Genomic DNA, 25,648 nt, shown 5'->3' with positions numbered 1-25,648 from the left:
CGAATAAGGCTTCGGAAACCTAAGCAGACCCTCCGTCCTTTCATCTATCCAAGTGAGAAAGGGAAAATTTCATATTAGCACCTGACATTTCACGCAAATCACATATAGACATCTAACCTTAACAAAACATCATATAAACACCTAACGTATCAAAGAACTCATCAATTACACCTTTGCCGTCAACTTCCGTCCTAAATCAAACGGAAAACATGTTTTTTTCTCCAATTTTGCTACCAAACAGATTTTTTTGCACAAAATTCTCCACAGATTTTTTGTGAGGCCCATTTTTGGGTCTCACACAAATGATCCGATCTGTTTATTAGTTCTAAAATATTTTTTCAAACGACCTTTCTAAAATCAGCTCCATCCAATAAAGGTAAGTGTTTGATCTAAACTTACAACTTCGTATTCAAAATTTTGGATTAAAATTCTAAATAAAAAGTTGTAAGATTGGATCAAACACTTACATCTATGCGATGGAGCTAATTTTTTACAACGTCATGCAAAAAATGATTTTAAAATTAATGAATGGATCAGATCATCTTTTGGGATCCAAAAGTGAGCCCCACAAAAAATCTATGTAATACTACGGGTGAGTTTTTTTTGTATTTATTGAAAAAAAATCACATTTGTTAGTTTTGGGTCAAACCTTTGCGACTTATTGATTCATCTCGATGAGAGGAATCAAAAAAGTAGAAAATTTTGATCGAAACTCCTAATTTTTTGACTTATTTTTTGTGTTTTTATTCAAAATATTATGAGTTTCAATAAAAATTTTATACTTTTCTGATTTCTTTCATCGAGACGAATTAATAAGTCACAAAAATTTGACCCAAAAGTAACAAATGCGAATGAAATTTGAATAAAGACACTTAACTTTTTTTTATCCAAACCCATCTCTTAGTATTACACAAATTTTTGTGTGCGGCCCACTTTTAGGTGTGAAAGAATGATCCGATACATTTATTAATTTAAAATATTTTTTTGCTTGACCCCGTGAAAAATCAGCTCCATCAAATAAATATAAGTGTATCCAATCTTATAATTTTTTATTCAAAATTTTAAATTAAAGATTGTAAAGATTGGATCAAACATTTACATTCATCCGATGAAGCTGATTTTTTGCAAATCGCTTGAAAAAATATTTTAGAACTAATGAACATATCAGATCATTAGTGTGGGACCAAAAATGGGCTCCACAAAAAATATGTGCAAAAAAGTTTGTTCGGTAGCAAAATTGGAGAGAGAAACATATTTTTCATTTTTTTTTTCACTACAAGAAAAAACACCATTCCCGACTAATTGTTTAGTCAGCAAATGTGGCCTATTTAGTCGGCAAATGATTTTCCCGACTAAAATTTTTAGTCGGCAACTTAGCTAGGGAATGAGAGTCAGGGAAGGTTTTTGCCGACTAAATAAGGTTTAGTCGGCTAATGTATGGTTTTAGCGACTAAAAAACTTAGTTGTGGTTTCTATTTTAGTCAGTAAAGTTAACTTTTGCCGACTAAATATTGAGTCGGCAATGGTAATTGCATTGGGGTGTCAAATGTAATTACGAAAAAATCAGGGGATGTCACTGAAGTGAAAAACTTCCATTTCCATTTCTGAAGTGTATTTGCCTTAGTCTATTACTTTGCTACAATATGGCACCTCCAAGTCTCGAACCGGAGACCTCCGGTCTTCAATTCATGCACAACTAACCACTCCACCACAGTTGTACTTCTGTTTACTTTAGGTAATAAAAATACTTATAGTATTCAGTTTTGTTTATTTTACCTTTAATTTTTAAATTTACTTTCTTTTTTTCTTTGATTAGCTTTTAAATTTACTTCTTCTTTTTTATCTTCCTTTAAATTTAATTTCTTAAAAAAAAAAAAAAAAAAACTCGTTACAGCAGTTCTTAATCTTTTTTTAGGACCTACACACTAAACGAGAATATTTCAATCACACGTTCACCGACAGAACCTATTTCTCCAATGCGCAAATTAGAACATTATTTGATCGAGTTACAAATTTTGTAGGTCTTTTTCCCAGTTAGAACCATCTTATCTTTGTTTTTATTAAATATGGTTTAAAAGATCATTCTTACCGAAATTATAGTTGATTATTTTTTATTAGACAATTGATTGCACAAAAATACTATTTATTCTAATGAGTTCATGTCTCAATAAAGGTTTTTTTTTCTATTAAAGGGGTTTTTCTAAATCTGATCGAGCTGCAAATTTACGAGAACGAATTATTCACCAAGTGTAGCAAAATGAACAGTCTCGATCGTAATAATTTTCTCTTGATCGTGTGGCTTCTGTAACATTATTTGGATAGGCACTTGATTGGACAACAAAATTCTTTTTATTTAAGAATTTTGCGTGCTGATAAACGGCTTTCATTAACCCGATCGAGCCAAAAATTTATGAAAATCTTATGATTAAGAAGGAAAAAAAAATTGAACTGTTTCAATCGGGAAGGTTTCATCATGTGATCAATGTCGTCGGAACAAATATTTCCTTTCCTGAAATTTTGTTTAAAAGAAAGGAAAAATTGATATTCGCCAACCAAATGTAAATTTAGTCGGCAAATATTCACTATTCCCTACTAAAATGTTTTTGTCGGGAAATGTTTTCCATTTATTAATTTTTTAAATTTGGAAAAAATTGATATTTGCCGACTAAATGTAATATTAGTTGGCAAATATTAATATTCCCTACTAAATTATTTAGTCGGGAAATATTTTTCATTTATTAACTTTTTAAATTTGGGAAAAAATTGATATTTGCCGACTAAATATAATTTTAGTCAGCAAATATTAATATTCCCTACTAAATTATTTAGTCGGGAAATGTTTTTCATTTATTCGTTTTTAAATTAGGGGTAAAATTGATATTCGCCGACCAAATTTATTTATTAGTCGGCAAACATTATTATTTCCCGACCAAATTTTGTTTTAGTCAGCAAACATTATTATTTCCCGACTAAATAATTTTAGTCGGCAATTGTTCAATAATTGGCGACTAAAATAATTTTAGTCGGCAATTGTGTAATTTCTTGTAGTGTTTGTAAAATCCTGACTTTTAAAATTCTAGTCACATGATCAGAATAGGAACTCGACACTCTAATTTAATTCTAATAGTAGGTTAGGCTATGTGAAGTGTATCGTTATCCGAATGAATGTGTGAATTCTGATTTAATTTCGTAAATACTATGGGACAACTGGGTTACATTTGATACACTTTATGAATTACGCGATATTGGAATCTTTCCTTTATAATTGGACACTGCCATGATAATCCACATATTTTTATTAGTCGATGTTGAATTTCTAAGATTTTTCAAAGACCGAAATCTGAACGCGCGCGTTCGGACAGAATTTGTGATGATCGGACGCGAAACACTACGTGTCGCGATTTTGTGCGTGGGAAATCATAGGTGTAATTATTCTCTTGTTTCATCCTTCAACCTACTGTTTATATATATACCTAGTTAGGATTAATTAATTTCATAAAACAAAACAAAGAAGGAGAGATACCTGTAGCTTTCAAACCGTAACCCCGACACCACCGCTCGCTGGAGAATTTCATTGCCAGACTTTTCTCTCGCTCCTTCTTGGTATACTTCTCTTTAGCTTCAATATTTTAATTTCAGTACGTAATCTTAAATATATATATATATATATATATATATATATATATATGTGGTGTATATTTTGATAATTAGCACTCATTCGTACCCGACCCACTTAATAAGAACTTAAACACCAAAGCTATTCTTCTCAGCAAAGAGTTCGGACTCGGGACTCGCCACTGCAATCCAGTTTTGATTTAAGGTAACTGTAAAGGAAAAGTTAGGCTGCTGTGATGTGCCGTGAGTACGTGAATAGGACGGATGTGTGTTTGTATAAAAAGGGAAGAAACAGAAGACATATATATGTACTAGTTTGTAAATCGCCTAATTACTAAACTAATTTAAAGTACTTGACTGTTGTTGATGGACTTTAATTAAAATTCATGAAGCAATAAGAATAATAAATTGAAACACCTTGGTATCTAGCTAAGCACTAACCTAATTAATCTTGGAGTTAGATTCTTAGCTAATACCAGTATATTATGTGTTTAGGTTTAAGTTGTGTGGGATGAATTGCCGTGTGCTAAGTCAAACGCTATTTTTTGGTGAGTTGCGCATACCTTAGTTACATGTATTTTCTGAAATTTTGGAATGAGATGTCATTGCTTGATTTTGCTGGAAAATATGGAATTTGAACTTCCTACTTGGTTTAATTGATGTTAATGCATGCGATGACTGGTTTATAAATCTTTTGAGTTTAAGTTAAATTAGACTATGGCAATATGTTTTGGAAACTTGAATTTTACTGGTTGCTAGTACATGCTTATGATAATATGATTCATTCGAACGGTGTCCCGAGCGCTAGGGGATGGGTAAAGATACTAGTGGCGTGAAGTAATAAGGTAGGAGATGCAGCCAGACATCACCGGGTAATGATATCTTACCACTCTTTAATGGGGTCGCTTTCCAACCGATTGGCAAAAATATCGTTGAATGATATTATCGCTCAAAAGTGCAAAAGTTGAAAGAGAAATGAAATGAAAAGGGTCCATTTCTTGGACCGAAGAAATGAGCTTTCGAACAAAAATACATGTACTGCATGGTCAATGAAATATTTAAATTGTTGCTTTGAACTGTTTTATAATGTGGGATATTTCCATGGTCAAAATTGTAACTTTGGTATACATTTCTCACCCGAGCTTCGGCTTATGAAAACTTTTTTCCAATTTTTCAAGTTAAGGTAGATAGCAAGTTGTGGCTGAAGGAAGTGTTAGAATAACCATGGAGAATCGTGTATTGTCTAATGGTTTGTAACTATTATACTTGTACACTTAGAAGCTCTGGATTATCTTATTTATTCTACGCTTCCGCATACTTGAATTCTATTGTTTAAACTGATGCCGATGTTAGAAATCCCTAAACTAGAATATGAGCAGGCCTTCGGCAGCTTAATACCCATTTGGCCGGTCACGACTTCTAGGGTCGGTTTTGGGTCGTGACATTTTTGGACGAAGGTTGACGGCAGGGGTTTAATTGATGAGTTTTTTTAATACGTCAGGTATTTATGTGATATTTTGTTAAGGTCAGGTGTCTCCCAAGATGAAGTAAAAACAAGGTCAATTAGTGCGGGGTCAGCTGGAGTTAGCTCAGTTGGTTAGAACTTTTGCATTTCACTAGGATGCCAGGAGTTCGAGTTCATCCACCTACGTGTGGATATTCTTCCCTTAGAAGATTTTTCCTTTCTTTTTTTGTCTCTATCCTATAATGGGATTATTTCTTGTATTTGTTGAGTTGTTGAGTTTGGTTGTTCTGTGAACTGTCACAAGATGTAGTGTCCCAAATTTAAACTCTGTACTTCATATTTGATATAAAAATGATTTTTTCTATCAATTTGACAAAAAGAAAGTTAACTTTAACGAAAGCAAATTTGCTGTAAAGCAAGAAAGTTGGCTCACATGTAGGGCTGTAAATGAACTAAGTCGTTCGCGAACTCTTCGAGGTTCGGTTCGGCAAGAGTTTGGCAAGAGTTCAATTCGTCTGCTAAACGAACCGAACCTGAACCTCAATTTTAGGCTCGTTCCATAAATGAGCCGAACCTGAGCCTAACGGTATTCGGCTTGGTTAGGCTCGCAAACCTATACTTAAATTTAATTAATAATTCAATAGAGGTCTATTTGTAAATACAAAATTTTTTAAGGTTGCATATATAATTCAATACTTATTTTTCTCCCAAATTCTATACGATCAATGAGAGAGTTTAGGTTCGCCTGAGTTTAATGAGCTGAGCCGAACCAAACCCGAGTCTTGACGAGCTCAATTCGAGCTTAGATTCGGCTCGGCTCGATTCGTTTGAGTTTAACGAGCCAAACTTGAGCCAAGATGTTTAGGTTCAAATCGAACCCAAGCCGAACTCGAGCTAAGTTAGTACCTTAACAAACCCAACCGAGCCGAACCCAAGCCTTGAAAAATTTTAACGAGTCGAACTCAAGCCAGACTAGTATCTTAACGAACCCGAGCCGAACTTAACAGGATTCAGCTCGATTCGATTCGTTTACAGCACTACTCACATGCATGTTTGGCTGATGGGGTACGGTGTTGATCCCACAGAAAAAGAAAGACTTGGCGCATCACCACTCAACGACTCTAAAGCCTCAGCTTTTTTAACATTTTCACATTGAGCGATACTGACCCCAAGCAAAGAAAAATCAATTTCTCTCATGGTCTTTCTCCCTATCTTCCTCTTTTTTTTTTCTTTCAGAAAAGATCTATGAGTTCACTGTTTGGTATATACAAAAATATACACCAAATTATGTGGGATTTACGCGGAGTTTCCATTAAGTTTTTTTTTTTTGAAAAAAGATAGGTCATTTTACCATCTTGTTCACATTAATTAATAAGTTTTGGCATTTTAGCTTGTTTTTCACACTAACTAACAACTTGACAACAACTTTTGTCTCAAAGTTTTCACTATTAGAAACAACTTGGCATTTCTCAACAAATTATTCACTACTGAAAACAGGTAATAACTTAATTGCAACAAATTTTTTCTCAAAACTTATTCACTACCAAAAAGGCTCTATTAGAGGTGAGTGACGCACATGCAACTAATTGGAGCCATTCAATTAATTTAAAACATGTTTTCAATAGTTTCGGTAAAAAATAACCTCATCCGGGTAAGAGTAACGGCTTGATCCACTTTCGTCCCTAAATTAAGCTAGATAAAATGATCAAGCCTTTACCCTTTTCTTGGACTCCGAGAGAAGGAAACGAAGCAGCACATTGGATTGCTTCCTCTTTTGGTTCTTCCTTAGATGTAAACTGGGTGGGGGGTGGTCTTTTTTCCATTCTATGTAATGACTGTTTTTTTCCATTCTATGTAACGACTTTTCTTGATTATATGATATTGCCTTTCCCGATTTTTGAATAACTTGATTTTTTGAATGAACCCTTAAAATAATGTTTTAAGCAAATTGAAGAGTGTACCAAATGGTGTACTTTACCTCACAAATTTCATTCAAAGTAGATAGTACATGAGATTTCATCATACAATCACCAATCACTTAGGAAGAATTTTTCATATAATCACCAAATTAAAAACTACACATCCAAAAAGGGTGAGAATGCACCACCATAAGGGAAAAGATGACTTCCTACATCACCGGTCAATAGAGTCAGCTTTTTTTCACATTTTGTCACATTGAGTGATAGTAGATGTGACAATCTCAATCTATATTTTTTAACCCGCCCAAATTCGCTCACTTATAACCCAACTCAACTAGCCCATATTTTATAATGGGTTGAACCCATATAAATCCACATTTATAAGAATTTAAATGGATTTAATATGGGTTGGAATTAAAAGCCCCACCCTACAAAACGTGAACTACTGATCTCTCGCTCTATGCTTTGTACGCTGTACCAGACAATGAACTACCGTTTTTTTGCTAGAAAATGTTCCAGTGATATAAGTACACAAAACTCTCTCTCTCTCTCTCTCTCTCTCTCTCTCTCTCTCTCTCTCTCTCTCTCTCTGTCTCTCTCTCTCTCCATTCCAGTGAGATAAGTACACCAAATTTTTAGACTTTTCATTTTTAAAAGTGGTTATTTTCTAAAATATATAGGTAAAAGTCAAAAATTTTACTTTTCCAATTTGTCTTGACAATACGAATCGAAAAATTAAAAAAGTGAAGCGCAAAACTAACAAACAAGAAAAAAATTTGAATAAGGATGAAACCAAAAAAAGTCCTAATTAAATTACAATCGAAATTTGAATTTTTTTGAATAAAGACAAACATAAGCTAATAAATAATTTTTTCGTCTTTATTCAAAAAAATAAGTTTGGACCATAATTTTTTACTTTATTGATTCATCTCGTTGAGTCGAACCAATAATCTACAAAAAAAAAATTGACGTGAAACTAAACTGAAGTCATTACAAAAAAAAAAAAAAAAAAGTCACTTGACTTTTTAATCTAAACCTAAGCGGTGGCTTCAGTGAACGCAACGAAGACCGAAACTGTACAATCGGTGCAGTCATCACCTTCCAGACAATTTTCTAATGCTACCTTTGACTCCTCGTCGAAGTTAAGTTACTATTTGGAAATGGAAAAAAAAAAAAGAAGAAAAAACATGATTTTTTAAAGTTTTTTTCGCCTCAAATTGCTTCATTTTTATTCAAAAAAAAAATAGTTTTAATCATAAAATTTTACTTTTCTAAATCCCCCTTTATTGAGACAAATCAAAGAGGAGGGGGGGGGGAAGTCGGGTCGGGCGGGTTTGGGTTTGGCTTGACCCATATTCGACCGACCCGTTTCAACCCGTTTTGACTCATATTTGACCCACAACCCGTTTCAACCCGTCCAAATCCGTCCATTTGCCACCTCAGGTGATTCTATTACTGACCACAAACAACAATCAAGATCCAGTACTACTCCCCCATAGTCTTTCTCCCTTTCTTCGCTTCTATTTCCCATAACCCACTCATCAGAAACAGGATCTACCTAGCTAGTAATGGCTAAACCAAGTCTGTGTTTGATCATTGCACTTGCTATAATTATCACCATCTTCCTATCTCCTGCACAGTTGAACAATGCCCGATCGTTTTAGTATCAGTCAGTAGCCAATTTATCCACTACATGGATCAACAATCTACATATCCAGCGATGATGTGGAAGAAGGGTTTAGAATAACTCCGGTCCTTTCCCCATCGAATACCTCACAGTTCATTTCCGGCTTTTACTGCTTTCCCAATGAAACTTCATGTTTCTTTGGTATCGTCATTTTCGCATACAGAGACGATTCCAGAAATGTTACCACATTAAGCGGTCCCCTGCTAGTCTGGTCTGCTCACCGGGATCGTCCTGTGAAAGTTAACGCGACATTGAAACTCATGGGCAATGGGAACTTGATATTGGAAGATGCGGACAGATATATGGTATGGTCTACCAACACAGGAGGAAAATCCGTCACGGGCTTAAGATTCACCGAAACTGGAAACCTCGTGCTTTTTGACATGAATAACGTGACGGTTTGGCAGTCTTTTGATTACCCCACGAACTGCTTACTTCTCGGGCAAAAGTTGGTGACTGGGCGGCAAAAGCTGATAGCCAGCACATCGTTGTCAGACTTGCGCCGAGGCTTGTATTCCCTTTGTTCTGGACAGAAGTTTGCTCGCTTCCTTTGAAGCTAATCCACCGGTGATCTATTACGAATCCCCATTTTTACCAGAAGAGTATGTTGCGTTCAAGAACGGAAGCTTCGATGGTGAAGATATACCTCTAGTCGGTGCCTAGGCACTAGGGGCCCCTTGTCCACCCGACTAGCGTCTAACGATTTTTAGAACATTAGTTGCAAGTGAATACCAATACACCAGCCTAGCAGTTCCTTGTTTAGCACTTCTCCCATACCCTGAACTAATTTGAATAGATACAACGATCGGACATAGTTATGGAGAGTAATCGAGTGGAGTCCTATCAAGCAACATAAATAAGTTGGTGAGTCTAATTCAAAAACCAAGGCACGCAGAAAACAGTAGTACCGAAAACAAATTTCAGGAATAGTATGCCTCATGACGTGAGTTTTGGTTTTATATAAACCCCAGAGATCAATGCAAAAAATCAGTACACCAACCAACTCAAAGCCTACTTAATTAGTCCTGCTTCTTGCCAGAGCCATGGATTCCAAAACCAGTACCAATGCATATGCCTTGCTTTGGTACTTATTTTGGGAAAATTGGCTTTTCAGGTTTCATCTCTTTCTCTTCAAAAGGCATCAACGTCTCCAAAGCATGAGCAATGGATGACTTGCTATGGGCGTGTCTATTGTGGATGGATGACTCGTTATGGGCGTGATGTAGAACACGTGGAGGCCCAATTTCATGATCAATTAGACCGGTTGAAGCCTTGGAAGCCCAAACTTTGTTTAATTGCAAATTACCCGATTGGGCAACTTTTGGACGAGCTCGGATTGGGCCCAAACTCGGTGGGCTGACTTATTTTTGCGCTGCGGTCAATACACATCAACCTTAGGTTGATGATTAATGGTGTTTTCCAGCCTAATTCTTTCATTTAGACCTCCAATTGAACGTTTTTGTCGTATTAGGAAATATTTGTTTCGTTAATAATTTTTCGCGTATAATTCGGTAGGAGTTGATTCTTTTTGGAAAAGTCATGTTTTTCTTTCCTTTTTCCAATTTTATTATTTTCCCCAAATTTTGAAAATTTTCGTTTTTGAGTTAGGGTTTTGCTAGGGTTACGCTTTTTTCCTATAAAAGGGGTTATAGCCTAATGTTTATTCAACTTTTCATTAATAAAATCTCAGACTTTGTCTATTTCTCTTTTGAATTCAAGAACTGCTCGTGGCTACGAGTACCTATCAGGGCGTGTCTAATTATATGGATGCTGCTGAGAAGTACTAGAAACTTCACAAAATATTCAAGGCCAATGTGGCACAAGAATGGTAGTTCCCCCAAAACATCTCAAAGTTTGCCTTTGTAATTTGATTATATTACACAATTTAGCATTGAACTTTCTCGAGATTCCTTTTCCATTTCAGGAGTTTTTAATGAGCATCTCCAATTGTTTTGTTAAGAATGTTAGGTAAAATTAATGTGTTCTAGTGTCAAAAAGTAAAAAAAAAAGGACTTAATTATGTGGGTTACGAATTTGTTCATTTAGTGAGCGAGTGATGTATGTTCAATGTTGTTAAAGAATGTATTAAGTAGTGGTTTATATATATATAAGTTAAAGAGTGTGTTTCCCCTCTCTTTTGTCTCTTTCTCTCTCCTCTCTCCGCCTTTTCCTCACGATTTACAAGTCTCTCTCTCACGTTCTCTCATTCCCTCCTTTCTCTCCCCTTGCTTGTTAGTTAAGACCTTCCTTAAAACTGCCAAACTTTCTAAAACACTTCCAACTTAACACACACTAACACATCAGATAGTACTCCCATTGGAGCACTAATTAAAAAAACTTAACTATTCACTATTCTTAACTAATGGTACTAATACACAATTTGAAACACGTTTTGGAGATGCTCAAGTTCGCGAGTTGGAGTTGATTTCCAGGGCCCAGCATTATAGTGGTTTGTTTGTCCTATAGGAAGACTTGACTTATGCCATCCAATTGGTATTGGTTGTTACGGTTTAGCATTTTTATTTATTTAATTAATTATATTGGCCGTTTATTAATTGGAGTTGTGGTTGGGTCCCAAATAATTATTTTGTGCGCGCTATGAATATTGTTGACACGATTGTAATATTTGGGGTATGAAATTGATTTCGGGTAAAATTGTGGTACCAGATGGTAATTTTATAAATTGTGTTACGTTCTATCTAATTCTAATTAACTAATTAGCTATAATATAGGGGGTAGGGGGTAGGGGATAGTTTTACAAAGTTAGAAGTTATTTTCACGGTGTAGGGTTTTATTTGGGCAGAGCGTATATGAAAAGAAGTTGAGAGAACTTTGGGTGAGAGAGAAAGAGAGAGAGACTGCAGTCAAAGGTTTGGAGGTTTGGTGATTAATCGGGTAAGTGATCTTGTTCCTTTATTCTTGTTCCTTCTTGTTACCAAAATTCTTGTTTTCTTTCCAATCGATGGAGAATCAACGAGAAATTGTATTGTAAGATTGCTGGAATGTGGGTGTGAAAAGTGGAATTTGGTTTCTTGCCGTATTTCAGGACTTCTTTGGAAACAAACAATGAAGTGGATGAAGTATGACAGAAGATTAATAAAATGGACTTTATTAACCCTCAGAGTAGAAGAATAATCAATCAAGATGATTGAGTGAACAATTACAAGTTAACTCTACTCCTAGAAAAGAAAAGATAAATGCCTGATTAGCGTTGTTTGTGTGTCCTTACAATGAGGCCTAAAAAGGCTATTTATAGGAAAACAAATATGCGCAGGAAATAACTTCCCAACTTCTTCAATACTCCTCATTCTCCTTTGCTTCTACTTGTCCAAATAACTTCCCACTAACATCAAAGTGTGTAGGAGTATGCCAAGTATTCTTTTCAACCGCCAAGTGTGTAAGACAATGCCATGTGTTCTTTCAACTTCTAAGTAAATAGAGATACGCCAAGTGTCCTGCACATGTTATTAAAATACAAATACCAAAAATAATAATAAAAGAGGTTGCATTTCCATAATCGCCACCTTTCGGTCGATTATCGACGGGCGGTGAATATATGGTCCAAACACTTCTTCCATTCTTTTTACCGAACGTGGGTTTGGAGTAAAAGTGTGTTGTTGTTGGGTGGTATTGGACAGTAGCGTTGGTGAGAGGATATATAATTGGCTTTTGTTTTTGAGTACTGTCACACGAATTCACGGGCAAGGATTACTTACCTTTCATGCTATTGGACAGTGAAGGTTGGAGGTGATTTGGGTTATGGTGGTTTTGTGCGTGTGTGAGGTCTGAACGGATACATTTGGCTTTTACATGTGGTGTATTATATTTTGGGTGAATACTTTAAGAAGCAGGAGGTGTGCCATGGTGTCCACGGGGGGAACAAGGAGTTTACTCTACTTGAAGAGTAGAGTTTGGGTTTCTGGTGGCTTTGGTAGAGATTAGTTCTAGGATTAGCAAATTGTAATTTTATGTTAGTCTAATTATCGCGGTTAGCCGTCACTTGATACTATTGGTGACTCTATACAATTCTTTTGTTCAGGTTAGCATCTTTTTGCATACTCAAATTGCATTACTTTTGGACCTAGGTGAGTAGTTAAGTATGTTACGTATTTTCGAAAGATCCATGTATCCCTTAAAAGTATTTCCTTCAAAAATTTATATGAATGTTATTCGGAGACTCAAAACTGTTTATAAGTTGTTCTACAAATTGGCATGCGATAAATTTTCTGAGATCAATTGTTAATATTCTTTTTGGTGAGAACTTGGTGGATATTAATGGAAACATTTATTTCGGAAGTTCAGGGAACTTATTCCTTCTCGTGTTGGTGACCCTGGCCATTTGGAAAAAGACCGTGTTAGGCCGGTGACCTTAATGCTCAACGGCTTTCTTTCGCCGGGTCTTAGGGAAAAGTACCACGGACTGCCAACCCTGAGGACTCTAAGTTTGATATTGAATCCAATTTTGATGAGATTTATTTTGGTCATGGTACTGTTTGATTGTGGTTCCCCATTATTGATGGAGTTAATGTTGTGATCACCACCAAGAATATTTATTGGTTAAATGCTTCATTAATTAATTTGTTGTTGGACACCTCGTATGCCAAATTATATTTAATGGTAAATTATTTTAATCTTCGTTTTCAACTTTATTTAATATACATACTTGCTATTCACTGAGCTCGTCAGCTGACGGATTTATTCCAACTTCTCTTTCAGGCAAGTTGAAGAGTTAGGCAAGGACTCTGGCGGTATCTCGGGGATTTCTTTTTATTGACCTCCACAGGATGTTGCATTTAGTAGAAAGATTTTAATCATCGCTTCTGCACTTTGTATAGCTTTTGAGTAAAATGGGATTACTATATTGTTGGTGGTAAATTTTTATTGGCTGGTTGATGGGATGGTTTTGCCTCATGTTTATGATTGAAATTTATTTGGCTTTGGATTTATTTAACAAAAAAAATCATTGTTGTTCGATAACTTATTTTATTCTAGATTTCGTGTTCCATGAGTTGGCATTGTGGTACATGGCTGGTCACTTCTCATTTTTTGGGTGTGACATTGGCCCTATTCCTCCTCCTTGGATTTATACTAATGGCAACATGACTATGGACAAAATTTCACACCAATTTGTTTGGTTTGGATTTTGAGGAATGTTTTTGGGGTAATGAGCGGAAAAAGATAGATCGAAAAATAAAAATAATAATTGGGGAGAAAACTTATTTCACGTTCTGTTGGCTTTAGAGTCGACCCAAAGCGAGCACAGTCCACTGGCGACCCCAAATTTCACGTCAAGTTTATCTACCTGAATTTAGGCACTGGATTAGATTATATAGGACTAGGAGGAACCGTTGTTTGAAACTTTAGCGTTTAGAATTGAATATTTATCGGACATGAAATTTCACAAAACATAAGATATGCAATACGTTGGATTTGGGGATGCAATAATATTAATCCCCTCATTTATAAGCTGCCTTTTGGTTAACATGTTTCTTAGTTTCCCTCCTTCCCTTGCATTCTCCTCCCGTTAAAGATTTCCAACGATTGAGATTGCTTAGCCAACGAATGAGCTAACCTATTGAAAAAACGATTAAAATATTTAGAAAGACGAGAAAAATAGAGGTAGAAGTTGTAGATAATTCGAAAGGATAGAGCTATAATCTGAGAAAGATTTCCCTGCTTGATTCAGCGCACCTTCAACAATAATTCTAGAAAAACCTTTAGTTGCAGTGATAACCAAAGCTTCCCAAAATCCCAACGCTTCTCTCGGGGATAGTGAACCAGGAAATGGAATGAATGTCGTGCCCAGAATATACCCCAAATAATCATATTGTATAGAGTCGATGACATTCATATTGTAATGCATCTTTTTTTTTTTTTTATACATTTCGCCACTGTTATATATAGTAAAATTCTAGCTCTGTCCCTGCCAGGATCAGATTTTTTTTTAAAAAAAAAGCCTTCCTTTGCTTTTATGCACAGTAAGTGTGGTTAAGGAAGGGGCTGGTGAAGGCAGTTGGAATTTACGTTTCGGAAGACGTTTATATGATTGGGAAGAACTCCAAAAAGTGGAGTTACAACAAAGACTTCAAAATGTAGCTCTGGACTTTTCTAAAAAGGATACACTGCAATGGATTTGGTCTTCAAACAAGTGCTTCTCGGTGAAATCTGTATATGATCAGTGGGAGCAGTTGGTCCAAGTTAAAAATGAGGTTTTGGGGTCTTTATGGAAGAACCTTAGTCCGCCTAAGGTGGAGATCTTCTCTTGGTTGGCTGTACAAGGGAGAGTAGCAACTAGATCTCTTCTCATGAGCAAAAATGTGATTCAGGAGGGTCCATTGTCCAAATGCCCATTTTGTGTTACCTTCGAGGAAATCCCGGAACACCTATTCTTGCATTGTCAGTTTTCATGGAATTCTTGGTCTCTTATTCTAGGGTGGTGGCAAATGCTCTGGGTCTGTCCCCCTTCTTTGGTGGACCTAACGAATTGGTGGTTTGACAACAGGTTTAAGAGTTTGGAAAGGCACATTTGGGAGGTGACTTTTTTTGCTACCTTATGGTCTTTGTGGCTTGCAAGGAACGACCTTGTTTTCAACAATGTGTTACGGTCAGCTTGCGAGGTGGGGGACCAGATTAAGACTAGGGTGGCTATGTGGATGAAAGCCAAGTTCGTAATCAAGGTGTACTCAGTCAAGGATTTTAAATGTTTTCTAGGAGGTATCCGTAAGAAGCTTTAGCTTGGAGGAGTTGCGCATCCAACCTCCGGCTGGATGTTTGAGTTTTCATTTCTTCTTTTGTTTTTCCTGTTTTCGGTTTGAGCTAGTTTGCTCATCCTTTTCTATCCTCGATGTACTCCTTTCGAGATTTAATAAATTTGTTTCATTTGTTGAGCAAAAAAAAAAAAAAAAAAGTACAACAAAATTCTATCGGCATTTTCCAAATTCAGAAAAATCTTAGTCCTCGCAGAAAAACCTCTAATTAATGCTAGCCCAATACGAAAATCTCTAATGCTAATTAAATCTCTAAATGGTACATGCATGTATGTTTTTGGATATTGCCCCTGCCCAAGAATCTCTAATGCTAATTAAATCTCCATTGGTACATACATGATTTTGGATAATGTCGCTGCCCAAGATTCTCCAATACCGTAGTTTGTTGTCGAAGAAGTAGATTAATGAGGATTTCGGGGGATCGAAAAGAGATTTTCCAGCCGCACGTTGTGAATGGTGGAGACACTGAAATTGTGTAAGAGTTATCTATTTAATTGTTATCGTATACTTTTTCCAAAAAATGTGTATCAAAATTTGATTTGTTTAAATGTAATATCTGTTCTTAATTATCAATTTATCATTTAGTAGTATTTGAAAATCACTTCCCAAATAAAGATTCTTCAATACCATAGTTTGAAGAGCTTGAAGAGCTAGCAACTCCAGCCGCTGTAAACAGAGGAGACACAGACTTTTGACATATTTTATCGAAATCAGATCAAATAATAAGTGGGAAGCATTTGTGCATATTTTGTCAAAATTCATTTTGCGCATGCATCGCGTGTTATGTCAGGCTTCTAAAGGCCGGAGCACACCCTATGCTTTATGCTTGTGTAAGTCGAATTTTGACAGAATATACACAATAGCTTTCCGTTTATTGTGACAAAGCTTGGGAAAAAAATATAAAAGATTAAACCGCAAGACTTTTTTCATTCTTTCTGTCGTGTTTTTGGTGCTCTGGCCGTAATCGTGAAACCCTCCTGTTCCTGTCCCCATTGACTTGCTTTCCACGTTTTTTTTTTCTACTTCCGATCGAAGGCATGCACTGACCAATACATCTGAAAAAGTACAATATCCATGTGAAAGGAGACTTCCTCTTCTAATTAAATTTCCTAATTTTCGGCTGATCTATTCGAAACTTCAACTCCTACGTACGAGGAGGCCAATCAGCTCTCAAAGATGGTCCCATCAAAGATATTCCACGTCCAGATCCTTAATTTGTACTTGCTGTTGAGCAGTGGAAAGTCTCCTCCACATCCTTAATTTGTACTATGGTTCCCTTACTTTACAGCTGGACTTGAACTAGCAATTGCTTTCTCTAGTGGCTCGTGTCTTACCGTGCTCCCTAGTGTTATGGAAGTATGATGCTCCCATTAAATATAGACACTTGAATTGAAAAGTAGGTAAATTATGGCCCTCAGATTAAAATTACTCACAAAAAGTATGGTAGATTTGCTAAAAATGAGATGGTTTTAAGAAATTTTGACAAAAAAATGTTCTATTACTTACCACAAAAATAGGTTTTTTATACCATTTTTTAAGGTAATACTTACTATGTTGTATGGCTACACTTTCTAAAAAACATTTATTATATTTGTTGACTACACTTACCACGTTGCTGACAATACTTATCATAGAATAAGGGAAAACGACTTGGGAGCATTTTGGGAGCATCATAGCCGGAGCTCTCGGGTCAATGGTCCAATTTGCATGTAGTGAAAATTTCCGTAAGCTCAAATTTTAGATCAACTCCTCGATTATTGAATCCAACTGTTGAAATATATACAATTATCCGCAAGTCCTGAAACAAGAAAAACGAGTCTCAAAAACTCCTAGTAATATGCTAAACGGGTGTAAAAAGAATAAATTAGAGAGCGTTAATGTAGACATTACACCCCCCGTATCAGGTATTCAACTTGGGAACATTGGTTTCTCAAGTTAAATCTCGCTTTCTTCAAGAGGCATACGTCAACGTCTAAGAAGCATGAGGAATGGATGTCTTGTTATGGGTGTGTCTATATGGATGCTGCTGAGAAGGAGAAGCGGTACGACATATTCAAGGCCAATGTTGCACAAGAATGCTAGTTCCCCAAAGCATCCCAAAGTTTGCCTTTGTAATCTGATTAAACCAACTTAGTCTTGAGCTTTCTAGCGAATTCCTATTCAATTTGAGGAATTTTTCAATGAGCATCTCCAATGGTGGAATGAAAAATGTTTAGTAGAACGTGTTTCATATGACAAGGTAAAAAAAGAAAAGAAAAGCGAGACCTAAATTTTTTGTGCTTAGAATGTGCTAATTTAGAGAGTGGCTGTATGTTTTAATTGTACAATTACAGAATGTGAACAGTGTGTTCCAGTTCTCCTATCTTCTGTCTCATTCTCTCTCCTCTCTCCTCCCTCTTCCTCACGATCGATTTACAAGCTTCTCTCTCATGTTCTCTCTCCTTTCTCTCCCCTCCCTTGTTAGTTAAGACCTTCCTTAAAACTAGCCAACTCTCGAAAACACTTCCATACTAACACACACTAACACATAAAATAGTATCCCATTGGAGCACTAAAAAATCTCAACTAAAACACATTTTAAAACACGTATTGGAGATGCTCAGGGCACCATAACAACTCAAGTACGCAACACCACGTCTTGGAGTTGAATTCCAGGGCCCAACATTGGATTAGATCGACTATCTGATATGATTGATTTATTGCTGGGCACAGCTAGTACCATCTGCTGTCTAGACCTTCTGCAATGATCTTATGTATTTCCCCTTGATTGTATACGAGGACATCTTCTTGGAAAAATACACAATTATGGTGACAATAATATGGGGAGAAAAGTTGATGTTGGATCTGTTGGTTAGTATGGTTACATTTGATTCATAGTAGAGTTCACTAGTTGATGTAACCCCAAGGGTTTGCCTCGTTGTCAAGGGTAGAGACTAAGGAGTTTGTTTCCTCTCTCTTAAGTATTACAAAATCTTGTAGGGCCAGCCTATACGAAACTTTGCCCCAGCTATAATCAAACTTCATCTAGCGGACGTTGGGATGAGTCTCTCATATATTTGGAAAAAGGGCAAAAATTGCCTGCATCTCGCTCCCTTTTAATTAAACCAAATGATGCATTACTATAACTTCAGTTCTTGCAGTCAAATGGGTGTTTTCCAAAATGCCGTGCCCCATTCCGCTAAGGTTTTTATTTTTTAAATACTTATTTTTCGTTTTACGAGACGGCTCATTTTCTCGCAACACGTCACGTTTAATTCAAAAAATAACTACTTATTTTTGTTAATGAAACACACTCTACAATAGAATTGCGTGAAAAAACTATAGACTGATTAAAATAAAATTTAGGTTGAATTCCAGGGCCTTGCATTATAGTGGTAAGTGTGGAAAAACAACGGTGTCTCCTTCCGTTTTGGAGACACCGTAAAAAATGGCATGACAAAACCAGTTACAGCATAATAAAAACCATTAAATGTATAACTAAGGTATAACAAAAAAAATTGGTACCTATAGAACCGGTAATTGTGGGGGGGGGGGAGAACCTTTAGCCAACCCCCTTTATGTTACGTCCTAGCATTTTTATTTAATTATATTGCCATTTATTAATTGAGAGTTTTATGGTGTGGGTCCTAATTAGCAATTTTCTTTTCTGTGTAATATAGTTACTATGTGCATTATTATAGTTTGAGGGTATAAGTATAATTATTAATCACAGTAGTTAGTCTATATCAGTTGGAAACGTTAATTATCATGTACGCTACAAATTAGGAGTTTTACGTTAGTGAGTAGTTTTAAAGTTATATGTGAAGAGATATTTTAACGGAGTAGGGTTTTCATTTAGAGAGAACGTTTGAGATAAGAAGTTTGAGAACTTTGTGTGTGAAAGGCAGAAGCCGCAGAGACATTTGAGTTCGGCTGATTGGTGGTCAAGCGGGTAAGTGGGTTTTGTTCCCTTAATTCTGCTTCCCTTTTTATTCTTTTGTTGTACTCATCTACCCGGTCCTCTCATTCTAGGGAAATTAAGGTCCTCTCAATGCACGAACACCCACACAGGATAGGGACCGAACTATCTCACGACATTCTGAACCCAGCTCACGTACCTCTTTAATGGGCGAACAGCCCAACCCTTGGAACATACTACAACCCCAGGTGGCGAAGAGCTGACATCGAGGTGCCAAACCTTCCCATCGATGTGAGCTATTGGAGAAGATCAGCCTATTATCCCTAGAGTAACTTTTATCAATTTATTCACTACCGGAAACAACTTGGCATTTCTCAACAAATTATTCACTACTGAAAACAGGTAATAACTTGATTGTAACAAATTCTTTCTCAAAACTTATTGACTACCAGAAACGCCCCCTTAAAAGTGGGTGTCGCACAACTGATTGGAGCCATTCAATTAATTTAAGACATGTTTTCAATAGTTTCCGTGAAAATAAGCTCATCATGGTATAAGTAACGGCTTGATCGACTTTTGTCTCTAAATTAGGCTACATAAAATGAATGAATTAATCAAGTCTTCACCAATGTCTGAATAACTTGATTTTTTGAATGAACCCTTAAAATAATATTTTAAACAAATTGAAGAGTGTACCAAATGGTGTACCTTACAGCACAAATTTCATTCAAAGTCGATAGTACATGAGATTTCATCATATAATCACCAATCACGGAGGAAGAATTTTTCATATATTCACCAAATTAAATCGGCTGCGCATTCAAAAAGGGTGAGAGATGTACCAAATTTAATTCAAAGTCAGTAGTAGTACATGAGATTTCATCACATAATCACCAATCACTTAGACACGGGCACTTGTACAGTGCAAGTTGAAACAATATATATTTCATAAAGGATAATGGTATATACAGATATCAAATATGTATAGCGCGCACAAACCAATTTTGGACCTCATTTCGGGGCCCTAAAAAATGATTGGAGCCGTTCATTTTATTTAATATATTTTTTTTAGTTCTCTACGGAAAATCAATTCAATCTGATATCGATAAGGGCGTTTACAAAACCTTAAAAAATGAACAGTACCCTGGGCATTTTAAAATTCAATAATTTCAGAAAATGATCGATAAGGGTGAGAATGCACAACTATGTACGGGAAAAGAAGACTTCCTACATCACCAGTCAACTGAGTCGGCTTTCACCCTTTCTATTACTGACCACAAACAACATGCAATCAATATCCACTCCCCCATTCATTCCCGGTCTTTCTTTCACCCTTTCTTCCCATTTTCCATAACCCACTGACCCGAAACGAGATTCTACTACTAGTAACTAATGGCTAAACCAAGTCTGCGTTTGATCATTTCATTTGCTATTAGTACCACCTTCTTCATCTATTCTGCACATTTAACCAATTCTCAATTAGTAGCCAATTTGTCCACTACATGGATCAATAACAACCCAACAATTTACATCCACGGAGGCGATATTTCTCCCGGGGGTCCGATGACTCTTGTCTTTTCCCCATCCAGTGCCTCACAGTTCGTTTCCGGCTTCTACTGCTTCTCCGAAGAAACTACTTCATGTTTCTTTGGTATCTTCATAGTTGCAGAAGTAGAATTAAAGTATAATTACGTTACCGGTCCCCTGCCAGTCTGGTTTGCTAACGGAGACCGTCCAGTGGAAGTTAATGCGACATTGAAATTAACGGGCGATGGGGATTTGATATTGGAAGACGTGGATGGAGATATGGTATGGTCAACCAACACAAGAGGAAAGTCCGTCACGGGCTTAAGATTCACCGAATTCGGAAACCTCGTTCTTTTTGACAGCAACAACGCGACGGTATGGCAATCTTTTGATCACCCCATGGACTCATTACTTATTGGACAAAAGCTGGTGTCAAACTCGGGGCAAAAGCTGATAGCTAGAGCATCATCATCTAACTTTAGCCGAGGCTTGTATTCGCTTTCTGTTCAGAACGGTCATTTGTTCGGTTACGTTGAAGCCAATCCACCGGTGGTCTACTACAAATCCACTTTAGAGGCAAATCCAAATTCCATAAATTCGGAAAAAGCGTATGTTGTGTTCGAGAACGGAAGCTTCAATGGTCAAACTTTCGCTTTTGGGTCGACAGCTCAGTTCATGAGGCTGGAACCCGACGGGCATTTGAAGGTTTACGAATGGGGAGGAGGTAAATGGAAGACCGTGGTGGATTTGCTCACTTCAGGTATTGGCGACTGCGGGTATCCAATGGTGTGTGGCAAATACGGCATATGTAGTTCAAACGGGCAGTGTAGTTGTTTTGCGGGAAGCAGCAATGAAACAGGAATTTTTAAGCAAATAAATTACAAGCAAACAAACCTCGGATGCTCCCTTGTTACACCCATTTCTTGCAATCATTCTCAGTATCACAGTCTTTTGGAGCTCGAGAATATTAGTTACTTCAGCTTACATTCGGGATACAACAATGAGTTGGATAAAAAGATTCCATTGGAGGATTGCAAGAATGCTTGTTTGAGAAATTGTTCTTGCAAAGCTGCTTTATTCGCGGATACATCATCGGTTTATCCTACATTGGGAGGTTGCTTGTTATTGTCTCAAGTTTTTTCTCTTATAAACAATGAGGTAGGATCCAACAACCCCCGTATATTTCTTAAAGTGCAGAATTCTCCAACCAAACAGTCATCACCGCCAAAAGATTTTCCTCAAAAGAAATCAAGAAGGGACACAATCATCCTAGGACCTAGTCTCTTGTTTGGCGTATGTCTTTTGCTTGGATCTTGCATTTTTGTTTTCAAAATGAAAAGAGAACCAGAGGAACTTGATGAGTTCTCTGTCGATAAAGTACCAGGGATGCCTACCCGATTCTCATACAATGATTTGAAAACCGCAACCAATGATTTTAACAATAAGCTCGGGGAAGGAGGATTTGGGTCAGTCTTTCTAGGGACATTGAGTGATGGCACCGAAGTAGCAGTGAAGCATCTCGCGAATATAAGTCAGATCAAGAAGTCATTCTTAGCTGAAGTTCAGACAATAGGCAGCATCCACCATGTCAATTTGGTGAGATTGATCGGATTTTGCGCTGAAAACTCTAATAGACTTCTAGTCTACGAGTACATGTCTAACGGGTCCTTGGATAGATGGATATTCAAAAGACATCAAGAGCTCACTCTTGGGTGGGAATCCAGAAGGAAGATCATCGCAAATATAGCCAAGGGACTAGCCTATCTCCATGAGGAATGCCGACAGAAAATATATCATTTGGATGTCAAACCGCAAAATATCCTCTTAGATGAAAATTTCGTGGCGAAAGTTTCTGATTTTGGATTGGCAAAACTAATTGATAAGGACCAAAGTCATGTTGTAGCAACATTGGGGGGAACCCCAGGCTACATGGCTCCTGAATGGTTGAGCTCAATAATCACAGAGAAAGTAGATGTCTATAGCTTTGGGATCGTGGTCTTAGAGATCTTGTGCGGACAGAGAAATTTGGATAGGTCTCAGCCAGAGGAAAAGATGCATTTATTAGGTTTATTTGAAAGGAAAAGAGAAGAGGGACAGCTTTTGGATAAGGTCGATAAATACAATGGTGATATGCAATTACATGGAGCAGAAGTGGTGGAGATGATGAAGCTTGCGGTGTGGTGTCTACAAAGTGATTACCGGAGGCGACCTTCGATGACAGTGGTGGTTCAGGCCTAGGAGGGTTTCGTCAGTGTCCAAGACAATTTGGACTATAAATTCATAAATGCTCCTGCAAGAAGAACAATTGCAGCAACCAGTGAAGACACGGATGCAATTCATGATGGCACTACAATATTTGCATCGGATCTATCAGGGCCAAGGTGAAGGCAAGTTTCTTAAAAAGTGAACAACATTCATTTGCGGGTAAATTATCTTGACAAAATAAGTGGTCCTATCTGTCACGTCCTCGAATTTTTAACATAATTATAAATGATTTTCAAAAAAAAAAATACTCACAAATATCCGTACGGTACCCAAAAGGTCACTGTGTTCCCATTCCCTCGATTAAGCTTCCAAGTCCATAATGTTCCAACATATTACAACATTGGCTCGACGGCCCCAGATTATCATAAGTAGCGAAGTTCGAAAAAGAATTAGTGGTTACAATATTTCGAGTCAAAAGAATTACAATTTTAGTTACAAATACATCTTTCAAAATAAATTTACAAAGATGAATAGGCAACTCCTTCGGTTAACTTTCAAAAATAATGTCCACACTCCAAGCACGCCAAGCAATGCAAGCTATGGTTCCGGGTTAGCACCTGAAAATAATATAAGGCTTGAGCTACACTAGCCCAGTAGAAAAGTCTACGCAAACTCTATATGCAAATAAGATGAAAGATGTCGATGAAACATAGACTTTCGAATAACAAAGGGAGCATGGATGAGACACAAGTACTATATTAGAAATTTAGAACGTAAACGAACACTTCACTCTTGACAGTTAACCTATCTTTGTCCTTCGAATTCATTTTTACTCATCTTTCGATCTTCACGCATCCACCTCATATGGTTACGTTACAACCGCTTAGTATCTCATAAGTTCCCTATGGATCCTTGATGGGCACACAAGAAATCCTTCACATCGTCGCATCACGATATCAATCAAAAGACATTCCGGGCATTAGGACCCCGTATACCCAATTTACATTCCGGGTGATAATGACCCCGTACATCCAATTCTCATTCCGGGTTTTCAGGACCCCGTATATCCGATTCTCATTCCGGGTTCTCGGGACCCCGTATATCCGATCACATGTTTTGTTCCCAGCTTCAGGTTCAACAGAAATCAATCCTTACATTACATGTTTCTCGTTTCATTGATTAGCTACCGTTTCTGTCATCTTATCATTCACATGTTCTGAAACCGTCATTAATTCCCCTTTAAGCGATCTACTAACCTTTTACTTCAAGTTAAACCCATGACCCACGCATCAACTACTCACTGCGGTTTTCAGTTCAAATTAGGCGGTAGCATATCACATTATATTCGTAATCCATTAAAGTCAATCCGTTGATCCTAGTTTCCGTGATAATTAACTCAATAAGTTCATTCAAGTCCATCGGGCATGTTTTTAGGTATGAAATATGTATTATTCTCCAAACACTAGAAATGATGCGTAAACGAACCCAATAGAGTCAATGAAAAGCTTCGACACGCGAGTTGAAGGATATAGGAAAGCAGCTGAAAGATACTGCAGCAGCTCAAGGAAGCAGCTGAAAGCAGCTCAAACTCCTAGTCTCCTACCGGTAGGCAGGCAAGTCCTACCGGTAGAACTTGAAGACAGAAAGGCCAACATTTCGGTAGAACCTAGACCTACCGGTAGGTGAACAAGTCCTACCGGTAGAAACTCCAATTCACGCAACCTACCGGTAGGCAAGAAAGTCCTACCGGTAGAACTTGGAAACAGAAAGGTCAACATTCGAATTTGTGCTTGACCTACCGGTAGGTATGGAATTCCTACCGGTAGAAGTTCGATACGTTGAGCAGCTTTTGAGCTGCTGCTGTACGTTTGAGCTGGTTACGAAGAAATTCCTCAATTGTTCTACCGGTAGGGAAAAGGCTCCTACCGGTAGGGAATCGATTTTCTGGTAAAGTAACAACGTTCTACCGGTAGAAAGGACAGGCCTACCGGTAGGAATCTAGGAAAAACAGACAATTCTAACAGCAACTACGAATTTTCAATCCAAACTTAAACACGACATTACAAGCACGATTCATGCACCAAATCACCCATAAAACATATAAAGAGAGGTAGAATTCCCTACCTCGAGTATCCAAGCCGAAACCAAAGAGATTATGCAAGCCCTAGCTTCCGGAATCCCAACCGAGCTAAATACACCGAACCGAGCTCTATCCAATGCGATACGAGCCCGATTACACAAGTAGAAAATGGAGTTGAGGTTGATAGTTTTGGGTTTTGAGTTTAGAGGCGAGTTTTTGGGTGAGAGAGTGAGAGAGATGAAGAGAGCCGGGAGAGGAGAGAGAGAACCGAGAGATGGAGAGGGAGGAGAGAAAATGAATTTTCTCTCCTGGCACACACACACATATACACACATGCACTATATTACACTAACACCCATAATTTCCATATTCTTGCACATTAACCTACAACCACAATCTCCACACTAAACCATCACTTATCCCTTTATAAAATATTAAAATTAAAAAAAAAATAAGGAAATTTACGGGTCTCTACATTCTACCCT

The 25,648-nt window shown here is 37.1% G+C and overlaps 1 protein-coding gene and 1 pseudogene across 1 annotated transcript in view; one reads left to right on the top strand and one right to left on the bottom strand.

Annotated features, from left to right (window-relative positions):
- LOC131329988 (G-type lectin S-receptor-like serine/threonine-protein kinase SD2-5) overlaps nt 1-23,329 on the top strand; it is a 31,710-nt pseudogene extending 8,381 nt beyond the window's left edge.
- Nucleotides 1-25,648, bottom strand: part of LOC131329990 (actin-related protein 2/3 complex subunit 1A-like) — a 50,288-nt gene that overhangs the window by 3,581 nt on the left and 21,059 nt on the right. The gene's annotated exons all lie outside the window — the stretch shown is intronic.

Source organism: Rhododendron vialii, chromosome 6a (genome assembly GCF_030253575.1).
Source record: "Rhododendron vialii isolate Sample 1 chromosome 6a, ASM3025357v1".
Classification (NCBI taxonomy): Eukaryota; Viridiplantae; Streptophyta; class Magnoliopsida; order Ericales; family Ericaceae; genus Rhododendron; species Rhododendron vialii.
This window is presented reverse-complemented; position numbering and strand designations above follow the sequence as displayed.